A 13,318-nucleotide genomic window follows, 5' to 3' on the forward strand; every position below is an offset into this window, starting at 1 on the left:
GTGATTAGTTACTTATCAATCTAATTAATTCACAAATTAACCTATGTTTCGAGAAAATAGCACTTTTCTTATTGGTCTGCAAAAAAAAAAATATTTCTGAAATTTTTTGAAGCAATCAGAAAGAAAAGAAAAGATAGGAGATTGAAAATTTGATGAGTCATACAATTCGTTTTTCTTCTAAGTTTCAATCTGTTATCTAATTTGAAGGCAGCTAATGAAAAGCTGCCCATTGCACGGTGAGTCATCACCGCTTTTTAAATTTTTTCCTGATATAAACGAAAGATAAATTTAATTTTTCCAAACATTCAACATTTAATTTACATAACTTCTTTGAATATATTCCAAAATTAATTGTAACAATTTGGGTAAGTTTAATTAGCAACAATAATTTAATTTTATTAAAATCATGGAATTATGTTTATTTGTAATTGATATCGGTGGAAAATTCTATGCATTGGTAGTAATATTAAAGTGATAGGATAGTTTATAAAATGAATAAAATAAATGAAAATCTAATTAGCAGTATAGAATCTTAATTATACCATATATTTATATAAGTTTTCATTCTTTTGAATGGAATAAATAAGAGAAAAAAAATTGGAAATGAATGAATTAAATTCTTATTCGGTACATTTACTGAATAACTGCTGCTGTCAATCAGTTCTTAATTCCGGTAACAAATTTTATTTTTCCGTACTTTGAACTGAATTGATAAGCAGCATATCATTAACGCTTAATTATTAAATTTGAGGGAATGAAAATAATAAAATTTATAAAATAAATTGAAATGGCAGTATAAAATCGGAGAGAAAATGAATAGGGCAAGAACGGAATTTAAAAGAGGGAAGAAAGAGGTGAAGATAAGAGAGAGAGAGAGAGGGAGGGAGGGAGGGAGAGAGAAATGGAACAGGAGGCAGTAGTAATGTAAATTAGTAGTAATTAATGATTAATGTATGACAATTCATGAATACATTTAGTACAAATTCAGCTTCTCAATATCTTTGCTTTTAATTTATCCATTATAAACATTTCTATAATTTTAGTAAATGAGAAGAAATTAAATAATTAAGTGACTGGTTTGATCAAATAATTAAGTATTTATAACTGATTGAGTGAAATAATTGAAACAGTAGCATAAAATAATTAAATGAAAAAAAAAAAATGCAAAAATTCATTATTATAGCATTTCAATTTGTTTTAATTCGAAATTTATTCAAAATGATTATTACGAAAAAAAAAAGGTTAAATTTCTTGAGTTAATTATAATTTTGAACTTTTTTTTAAAAATTTTTCAAATGTAATAAATTAAAATAAAATAAAAAAGAAAAAAAACTGTGTAAAGAATTTTGAAATTTCGTAGTAAAGTGATGAGAAATCATTTGTCAGTTGAAAGTTTCCGATGTACTTTTAACGCGATGAACAAATCTTTTCTTTTGTCAATTCATTTTACAAATTTGTAAAATTGGAGCAGGGTGGAGCAGTTGGTAAAGTCCATTAACAAATGATTAAAAAGAGTGAAAATAAGATCGATATAATTAAATTGTAAAATTTGCAAAGTCTAATAAATAATGAAATGGTAAATGATAGTATCTGACCAAAGCTTACATTTTACTCCTAAATTAACCAAATTATCACATTTTTTCCCATTAAAAGCATAAAAAATTTTACTTCCAATTCTGCAATAGAAAAAAAAAAGAGTATAAATTCCAAGTTTTATAAAGAATAAAATTAATTTTTATTCCAAGAAAAAAAAGTTATTTTTGTTTCTTATTCCAATTTTTTTTTTTTTTTTTCGTATTTGGTAATTTCTTATAAATCGATGAATTTGCATTTAAAGGAAAATATTCAAAGTATAAGGATATAGAAAACAATTTTTTTTAATCCATTATTGTGTATTTGAAATAATTAATAACTGTTTTTATTTTTTAGAATAATTTAACAAATATATTTATCATACTAATTTCAATATTAATTTCACACTGAAAATAGCATATAATGGAAATTTTCATAAACTAATTTCAACCATTGCTAATTTTCAATTAACATTCAAAATAAAATATTGAAAGTTGACAAACAATCGAAATATTCATTGCATAAATTAAATGAAGTGAAAATATTGGAAAATTTTACAATGCAATAATTTTCATTTATTAATAAATTTTTTAAAATAAATACAATTTTATTTAATAAAATATAATTCGAAAAAATAAACTTAATCAAAAAAAAAAAGTTTATTTTTAGATAAAATCAACAACAAAACAAAATGTTTTCTAATGTGATAAAATAGACATTCGAGAAAGAAATAATTAAACTCATCAATAACAATAGTAATAGTAATAAAACAAATATTATGGAATGCAAATAATATGTGAAAATATTTTTTCTATTTTAAAATTATTTAAAAAAAAAGAAAAAAATATACAATGAAAATATTCAATTGCATATTTCTTAGCATTTATTTCACGCTTTAATTCAGATAATTTCACGCTTAAGTTGAGATAATTTTAGGTTTAGTTGGAAGAATTTTACAGTATATGCATGCAATTTATAAATGCGTTATTTAGCTTTTTAAAAAAGACACTGAAAATTTTGTAGTGTATATATAATCAAAGTTTTACGTAACTGATATACGTTATATACGTTAAAAAAACGTGTGCGAAAATGACGTTGGCTATTTAATTGAAGCTTTTTTGTTTTTTTTAAAAAATTTTTTTGCTTTTACAAAATTTATCAGGAAATAATGAGTGAATTATTTATTACTATCTACTTCTGGAATAAATATTAATCTTTACCATCAATTTACTCATCACTTCATGATAATTTACGTAATTTCAACACTCAAAAAAAATAAAAAAAAAAAAGTTAAAATGATATCTTTGTGCTAATTTTTGAGAAGACATAAGATAAAAATATTTCAATTAGCAAACGAGAAAAAAAAAATGAAAATATTAAATGACATCATCCAGATTAAATCAATAATTTCAATAAATTATAAAGAAAAGAGAAATGAGGCTAATATCTCAATTTTCTGCAAAAAAAAAAAAAAGGAATCAAAGATTCGTTCAATTGAAAGAGGAGCATTGGAAAGTGATAGAGGCAATCTTGTATTCAAACATATGTGTTTCTGTCTGTCTGTATGTATGTGTGTGTCTGTGTCATTTAAAATCTGTGACACACCTATGGCGACATATGGCGACACATATTAATTAAATATTTGAAAATGGCGGGAAAGGGACTGTTTTTCAGGAACTGAACTGAATAATAAATTCTTCCTGATTTTGCAATTCTTCTCCATTACTTTTATCAAATTGAAATAAAAAATAAAATTGTAATACTAAAAATGAATTAAATCTAATAATAATTATACTAAAAGCAAAATAATTTAATAATAATTATAATAAATGATAAAGACAATAATGATAATAACGATAATAAAACAAACAAAAAATAATTATGCTAAGAGCACAATAATTAAATCAAGAAATTATGAATCAAAAAATTAATAATTAATTCTATTTCAATAATTTCAGAGACGAAGATTTTATTATTTAGTTAAACAAAATTCAAAAAAAGGGAGAGTTTTAATATAGTGAAGGAAAATAAGAAAAATAAAAGAAACTAATTGTCAATGACACGAAGAACTTTTTTAAATGTATTGCATTACTTCCAAAATTTGCATATATGTGTATGTGTATGTGTGTGGTGGGTGTGTGTGAGTATGTGTGCACAGTATGCTACGTTATCATAAAAGAAAAAGTTAAATATAGGCGATAAAGCTTAAGTAAACAAATTAGCCAACGGTATGAATTGAAGTGGACAAAAGAGGAAATGGGTGACAATGACTGTTGTATATGTGTAAATATCAAATTAGAAATTTGATTTGAATGACATTTCTGAGTTAACATTTTGTGTAATTAGTAACGAATTCTTGACGAGAAATTTGATTAAAAGAAAAAAAAAATCGGTTAATGTAATATAATGAACAAATTTTTAAAAAATGTTGTTGAAAAATGCAGAAAAAAAAGGGAGAAAAAACGAAAGATCAAAAAGTATTTAATTCAATTTTGAAGTAATAGCACAGATAAGCAAAAAGTGATAAAATTACCATTGATAATTTTGTAGTTCAAGTTATAAAAATTTTGCAATTACTGGAAAAGATTTAGATTTAGACAATTTATTAAATTCTTGACCAATCATGATTATTTATTCAATTCTTGATCAGTCATTTTTTATTTATTTATTATTTTAAGTAAACACTTCATAGAAAAGGAAAAAGTGACATATTTATGAAATTTTACACTGAATGAAATATCCTACAAAAGAAAAAAGAATTTAAATAATGGATTTGATAAATTTTCAAATTATCAAAATACAAGAAGGCATATATATATCATTATTGTTTAACAATGTTATGGAAAAAAGGAAGAAAAAATGGATGAGAAAAGCAAAAGTTTAATTACATAAGAAGTATTAGAGTGAGTGAATACACTGATGGAAAATTTTTCAAAAGCAAAATTTTTAAGATAGAAAAAGTCAAAGAATCAGTCTCTCTTTTTTTTTTTTTTTTTGGTGAAAAAATTGTGCTTAAAAAAAATGATCAATGACATGTGAATATATGAAATGTTGATAATGATGATGATGATGAGATACTGTCTGTCAGTATTTGAGTATGTTAAATATAATCATTGATAAATGCTGCTTAAATTGATGAAAAAAAAATTTGTTTTAAAAAAATGAAAAAAAGCAAAAAAGAAACGAAAAAATTTCTTAAATTGAATTTAAAATAAAAATTTGAATGAAATTCATATTGATATTTCAAAAATTAATTGGACTAGAAAACCTTTTGTTGATCAATTTTCTTCCATGATATTTCATAGTTATATTAAAAATATACTTATATTACAAAAAAAAAATACATAAATAAATAAATTACTTGTCACTAATATGAAGTACCGTATTCCACGCTAACATTTTCGAGCTTACTGTACTACGAAATATTCCTAAGCGTACCAATATAATATTTCCTATTACAAATAATTCAAACACAGTAAATGTAACTGATAACATATCACAGTATCTATAAAGTACTACAATAAGTGTGAACTGAATGTTGCGAGTATGAATTAACAGTATGAAATAACAAACGATGTGTTTAAAAATTACAGTAAGTACTGATGACATATCACAGGATGCGTCGGTAAAAGGCTACAGTAACGCTGCGCTACAGTATGAAAGATGTGATGTAATGATACTTGATCATCAATAATTTGACAATTTTCATAAATAACTCAGCATTTATGCTAATATGCTAGCAAAGGGCAATAATAACTAAAAATGAAAAATAATGAGAATTTGGGAGTCAATCGAGACTTGAAATATAACCAAAATGTCGAAATTTTAGCGAAATTTCAAATTCTAATCATTGCATGGAAGCTATAAAAGGTTCATATTCCAACTTAAATTCTACCATATTCTGACAATCAAATTTAGCCTTAAAGATCTGCAGAAGATAAAATTGATGAAATTTAGCAGATAAACTCAAATTGAGAGAAATAAACCACTTTTACAAATTTTCATTTTCTATTGGGAGCATTAGATTGTCCAATTTATAATTTCTTTTATTTATTTATTTATTTTATACGCTTCTAGATTAATTCATTGAACTTTTCAAATTTCTACTGGAAAAGAGAGAGGAAAGAGGAAGGGAAAACGAAAACATAATGAGGCCACTATATGGAACCAAAAAAACAAACAAACAAACAAACAAACATGAAATTAACCAATTTTATTGAATTGTATTCATCCTATCCTCTTTTTTTAGGTTACAGAATCCGTTCCAGTAATGTATACTTTAATGGAATAAAAAAGAATTGAATGAAAATTGTATACAATAGCAAATAAAATATATATTTATAGGAACAAAAAAAAAAAATAAAATAAAATTCCCAAACATTAAAGTGATTTTACATTTGTAAAAAAAGAAGAAATGGAAGATAATTAGATTGTAATTTTTCTTTTATGGCTTTCTTTTTTTTCTTCGGATTTAAAAATTGAAATTTCATCTCTTCTATTATCGATTCGTTTTCATATTGCTACTTTAATCGAATATCTTTTACACTGATGATTTGTTCAAACTCAAAAAATGTTGCATTTATTAAAAGGAAACATAAGCTTTACAGAATTAATTTATAAAAGTAACTGTGAATTAAAACAATTTTAAAGGATCACTGAATTACTGATAAAAAATTTAATTAATGTATATACATTCATTTCTTACAATTAAATTATTTGTGTAATATTTTAATGCAACAAATAGAATTTAGTTTCAATTTGTTAAGGTAAATAATTGCATTGGAGAAATATTTGAGCGAAATATTTTGAAGGTTAACTGCATTTAACGATAATCAAAAATTCATTTTATTAGACTATTTTGTCCTCAGAAAAGGGAAAATTTTTGCTGCACAAACAAAATCGAAGTATATTCAATGATATTATTCATATCATTCTGAAATAACACTGCAAATATTTTCTTTTATATTATTTCAAATTAATTTATAAAAAATTTTCGTCATTTAGTATGACATCAATTTTCACATCTCTTTTTTCTATTTTCAAAAAGGTGTAACACAATTACTTCATTATTGTTATTGCTTCAAAGTAATTAATATTTTACTAGATAAAAATATTAATAAAATGAGATCAAATCTTTTTTAATTTTATTTTTTCAAAAAAAAAAAATAAAATAACCTTTTTCTTTCTTTCACGCATATTACGTATGCAAAACGCTACGTATTACAGTTTTATTTCATTTAAAAAAAAAATAGCTTTAGTCTATTAATCATTTTTTTTTCATAGTGATACAATGGGAGAAAAAAAATGGTTAATCATTAAACAATGTTAAATTATTTATTCAAACTATCGATGAAATTTTTTCTTTCTTTTTTTTTTAAAAAAAAAATGAATACAAAAAAAAAAAACTTTAAAAAATAAATTGACACCAATAAATCTTTACAACCTTCAAAAAATATGCAAATATTCTTTTTTCTTTCTTCATTTTTTTTTTAAAGTTAAAATTATCAATGAACAAATGACAATTGCATAAGAATAATTTTGATAAGTCTATCCAAAGTGTCATTTGTGCTTTAAAAAAAAAATAATAAAATAAATAAATTTCATCAATTTATCATGTAAAGCCGAATTTGCATTCCAAGTATTACGGAATTATTTATATTTTCTTTTAATTTAGTTAATTTAATCTTAAAAAGTTGAGATTTAAAAATAATACTGGTAATTTTAATTTATATTTGCATAATTAAAAATAATGCCAAAAATTTGAGAATTGTTTTTCTCGAAAGAACTGATAAATTTAATAACAACCCATGTTTTAAAGAGTAAAACTTCAAAAAAAAAAAAAAAAAATGCAAATGCAAAAAAATTTCTTCCTAGAATTGTCACAATAAAAAACAAAAAAAAAAAAAAAGAAAGTTTAATTAAAAGAAAAAAGGAAATAATGTAAGCAAAATTTTTTCCTTTTTTTTTTTCGTTTCCCAGAAAATTCATCGAAAAAATAAAAAAAAAAGGAAAATTTACACTTCTTTTCACACACTAAGCAAAACATTTGTCCTTTTAAAATTAATCAAAAAATCGACATTTATACTCGTTGTTCAACCACAAAAAGGAAAAGTAAGTCACAATTTATGGGAAAAAAATTTATGGGAAAGTGTAAATTGAATAAAATATATTTAACATATGAAAATTAATTATGATCAATTAAACAAATTTAATTTTAATTTATTTGTGACTTTTTTTTTTGTTTTTTTTTGCTAAAACATTCATCAATTATTGTAATTTTTTTTCGAGGAATACTAATAATTAATATGATATCATTATTATTATTATTAATAATAAACTGTGAAGAAAAAAATGAAAGAAAAAGATTGAAATCAAAGAAAAAAAAAAGGAGAGAATCAATATTTAAAATTAAACCTTTCTTTTTTTGCTGAAAATTATAAAAATTTTGAAAGCAATGTATTTCCAAAAAAAAAAAAAAAAAACCCAATTTGATAAAAAAAAATTTAATTTATAATTTCCATTTGAAATTCATTCAATGGAAATACATAAATTATAATTACGCATTATGCATATGTCAAATAATAAATAATGAAATATGAAAATAAATCTTCTATTATTCATCAAAAAAACAACAATCATACACATACAAACAAAAAAAAAGAGAGAGAGAGAGAAATTAATAAATGTAAGAATTTCAATACAAAATTAATTTAAACTTTTTAAAACTAAAAAAAAAATTAATTTTAAAGTTTAAAATATATTTAAATAAATCAATGTCACCAAAAGAAAAAACACACACACACACACACATACAATGTTAAGTAAATTTTTTTTGTTTTTAAATTTTAAATTAAAATTATAAATTAAACATTCATTAGTACTTAGCATAAAAATGAGACTAACTTAGCTATTAGCTAACTTTAACTGATGAAATTACAAGTGCATATGAAAGTTGTGAAGAAAGCACAACTAGTCTAGTCGAATTGATCTATTTAACCTCCATATTCCTTCACATACACCACACACCCACGCACATACACACACACACACACACACACACACACATACACCACATGCATGTACAATTGGAAAAATAACCATTAAAATTGGTTTTGCTAGTTGTTAAATGCTAATAATACATCTTAAAATATTTTTCATCACTCTAACCTTTAAAAAAAAAAAGGGACAAAGAGAGAGAGAGAAAGGGAGAGGGACAGAGAGGGAGAGGGAGAGAGAGAGAACAGCTGCTTAAGAGAGAAGTAAGAAATGGTCGATTATTAAGATTGAAGAACTTTTGGAACATTTTACAATTTGAAGTCAGTCAAATAAACATTTATAATTAAATCGATCTAATCTAAAGTATGTGTGTATGTGTATGTCTGTCTGTGTGTGTGTGCGTATGTGTGTGTCTGTGTATGTGTACTACATCATTAATGCTAAAATAATTAAATATATTGTCACTTCATTTAATTATCTATCATTAATTAACTTCATTAACTATAGAATAAAGAATAATGCAAAATTGTTTTAACAATTTTATATTTTTAAAATAATAATAAAATTTTTGAAGTTTCTAAAAAAAAAGAAAAATTTGAAGAATGAAAGCCTAATGAAGTGCGATATTTGTTATTGTCAGTTAATTTTACATTTAAAAAAAAAAAAAGAAATAAAATAGAGATCAAATCTCAAAAATTTTTGTTAAATTTTGGTTGTAATTTAATATGATTGCCTTTTTTTTTTTTAAAAAAAAAAAAGAAAACCTATCATATTTCAAAATTCAAATAATTTTTCACACAAATTTTTTTTTTTTAAAAAAAATTTTCAAATTTATAAGTCAATTCTGTTCTCAAATTATTTTGAAAATGTTAAATTAAAAAAGAAGACTTGAGATGAGAGAAAAAAAAATGTATTTTAAAATTATAATTATCAATTGTTAAATTTTATTGCTTTATGATAAGCACTTTATTGCATAAAGTGCTTATTATTTTTAATTGTTTAAAATAAAACATTTATTTTTGAAATTAAAATTTTTCTTGACGATAAGAAAAATATAACTTTTAATATTAAAACTTAAAAAATAACCGTAAATAATATTGCTGTAAATAAAACAATAATAAAAAACAAATTAATAACAAATGATAATATCATATATCAAATTTACTTATCATATCTTTAAAAAAAAAATATCACTCTTACTCTAGCAATATGATAATTAATAAAAGTAATTAGTTGGAGTAAACAATTACAAAAGAAAAAATAAATAAATCTTATAACAAAATTTGTGTTTTACTGAAATTTTTATTGAAAAAAAAAAAAAGGAAAAAAGAAGAATGGAATGTAATTAAGAGAAATATTTTGAAGAAATGCATTTTTTAGCAATGGTAAAAAAAATTATGAATAAAAATAAACGAATGTAATATTTTATAAAATTAAATTGAAAAAAATTTCATTCAAAAAAATTTAAAATAAAATATCAGTTATTTAGAGAAATTTTTGTCAGAAATAATTGCAATATTTTGAAAGTTAAATGTAAGAAAGAAAATTAGCAAAATAAAACGAAAATTTAGGAAAAAGTTTTATTTACGAAAGATTTAAAAATAGATGAAAAAAAAGAAAGAAAAAAGAAAAACATTGAAAACTATGCAAATTAATTTTAAAATTTCACTCAGTTTATTTTAAACAAATATTATTATATAACAATTACCTGAGGGATTTTTTTTTTTAAAATAAAAATTTCATTTTTCATTACAATTATATTTTCCCTTTCTCTTTTTTTTTTCGTCTGCTCAAATAAAACTAAAAAAATTTTTTTCTTTTTCAATTGCACACACATTTTATTCATAGATAATTATCATTCACATTTCATATTTACCCGCAGATATTACCAATTTCATTTCATATTTACCCGTAGATATTACAGTTTACAAATATTAAAAAAAAGATAATTTACAAATATTTTTAAAAATATAAATATAAATTACAAATATTACCAATCTCATTTCATATTTACTCGCAAATATTACAATTTAAATTAGTCATAACAGTAGTAATTATTACAAATAATCTAATATAACTGATTTTTAGAGAAAAAAACTTTTTTTGTAAATAAAAAACAAAAAAACAAAAAATGATAAAATGGAAAGGAAGAATAACTAACAATTTTATGGCATATTTCAATGTTAGCCTAATTGAGAGAGGAAATAAATACTTAAATGATTACTAAACATTTAAGCATTTCTTTTCTTCTTTCAATCACTCTTAAACATACACAGTATTTCGTCCGTGTCACCACATTGACCCCTAAATGTTTACTTCTAATGCTAATAGTAGTCCATTGGCCCAGTCAATCTCTCACAGACGCAATAAAAGAGGGAGAGAGGGGGTCAATAACGACATCGGTCATATATATATATGTATGTATGTGTGTGTATGTGTGTGTCTGTCTCTGTCTGTGTATGTGTGTGTGATTGGGATGCTTAAGGAGGTAAGAAAGCACCACCAATCTCATCGATATTATGAAGGGAATGCAATTTTTACCTTGCTACCAATTTAGAGGATTCGTTCGCGTACAGACACTTTCCACATACACAGACATACACGCAGACATACACAGACAGACAACCATACATTACATACACACATACATACCTCAATGAAAGGAAACGAAATCGTCGATCAAAATCTGTCCATTCTTTAACGATCAGAAACTAACTTTACTAGTTGTGCCATAAAGCAGAGCGCATATCACACCCACTTGTCTTTTCACTCTTTCATTTAAAATATTTTGTAGAAAGAGAAATTGTATGGATGGGGTGGTCTGGTCAAAGTGATAAACAATAAATAAATTCACAACAACAATAATCGTAACAACAGTGCAGTTTTCTGCAAGAAATGTATTTGTTTATCGGACAAATTTTCTCCCTCTTTTTCCTTCGCGGAAAAAAAAAGTTCAAAAAAAAAGAACATAAGATTCGAAATATTCTGTTCCTCTTTTTTCTTCATTAAATTCGAATGGTAGTTCTGATGAATTGATATTCAGTTATGATATTCTCGGATAAGGGTAGAAAAGATGGGATATTTCCCGGGTAAGAGTCGAAAAAAATAGCTAGAATTAAATATCGAGGTTTTTTAAAAGGAAAAAATAAAAGTGTTAAATATAAAATTTCTGTTTAATTATTTTTTTTTTCGAAACTTCTTTTTTTTTTCCATTAATTTTTATTCCTACTAACTACTACAATGAATTAATGAATGTGCATTAAATCGTTAAATAAGCAATTAAAATAAATCAGCAAAATAATTGGATGAATAAATGAATAAAATAAATAAATAGCAATGCTTTCTCATTTTTTTTTTTTTTTTTTTGCTTCCTTCCGGCGGAAATTTCCAATGAAAATGGTTTGATCAACCTATTTTATGATAGATGGGAAAATTTAGAGCAAAGTAATATAAGCAAAAATAAAATTTGAATTGAATGATATATTAAATTTAAGCATACAGTGAAAAACGAAAACCAATTTTTCATTTTCAGCAAAAAAGAAAAAAAAAAAAATTCCATTTTAGGCTCTTTTTTTTAAAATGAACAAAAAAAAAGCGATCAAATTGGATGGGATAAAATAACTGCTATGAAAATGTCTATTAAACATAAATCATATAAGTTAAAATTTAAAAAGTAATTAAATAATAAAAGTAAAAGTTACCTACAAAAAATATCAGTTCCATTTATCAGTTCAGTAAAAATTTAATTTTTAATTTATAACAAACATTTTTCTCACATTTACAACTATCTTCTTGCAAATTCTATTTATTTTGCTCATTTAACGATAGAATAAACGATTAACTATTAATTTAACTTTTTATTAAATTGTGGTCTATTTTACAAGTGTAATTCATTTTATAAGTTTATATCAAATAGTTCATCGATAAATTGTTTAATAAAAAGATTATCTGAAGAAATGGAAGAAGAATATTAGAGGAAAAAGTTAATTTGCTGCGGTCATTTAAAAATCTTTAATATCGCATTTTATTGCTTTGAATATTACAGCCATCTCATTTTATAGCTCTTAAACTATGTCAAATTTCAGTACATTTTATTAAACTCACAAAGTTGTGTCACATAAAAATTGTATCAAAAATTTGAATTAGAAAGACAAAACATATATGATTGAATCAGAAGAATGATAAGCTATAAGTAATACAATATTAATTATTGTTATTATTAATTATTATTACTATTATTACTTTCATATATTTATCCGTAATGATGATAAGCTATAAGTAATACAATATTAATTATTGTTATTATTAATTATTATTACTATTATTACTTTCATATATTTATCCGTAATGATGATAAGCCATAAGTAATACAATATTAATTATTATTACTTTCACATATTGCATGTTATTTGTATTGCAATATATCTAATCATTAACTTTAGCTATAGCATTTATAACTCTATATACTATGTTAATGTAATTTTAATTAAAATTTAGGTAGTAAAAATATTAGTAAACAAATAACACTTTGTCCAACTATCATTTTCCAATTAATATATGCAAATAATAACCTTGCGAATAACATAAAAGCAATTAATCGTTTCTAATCATTTAAAAATTATTTGTTGTTTACAACTTTATGCAAAAATTTGTGTCTTCGTTTTTGCAATTGAATAAATTTTATGACTAAATGAATTAATGAAAGTAACGCAATGCTATAAAATTTAAATTTATTCTAAAAGTTGCAAAT

The sequence above is a fragment of the Brugia malayi genome (assembly GCF_000002995.4).
Source record: "Brugia malayi strain FR3 genome assembly, contig: Bm_v4_ChrX_scaffold_001, whole genome shotgun sequence".
NCBI classification, from domain to species: domain Eukaryota; kingdom Metazoa; phylum Nematoda; class Chromadorea; order Rhabditida; family Onchocercidae; genus Brugia; species Brugia malayi.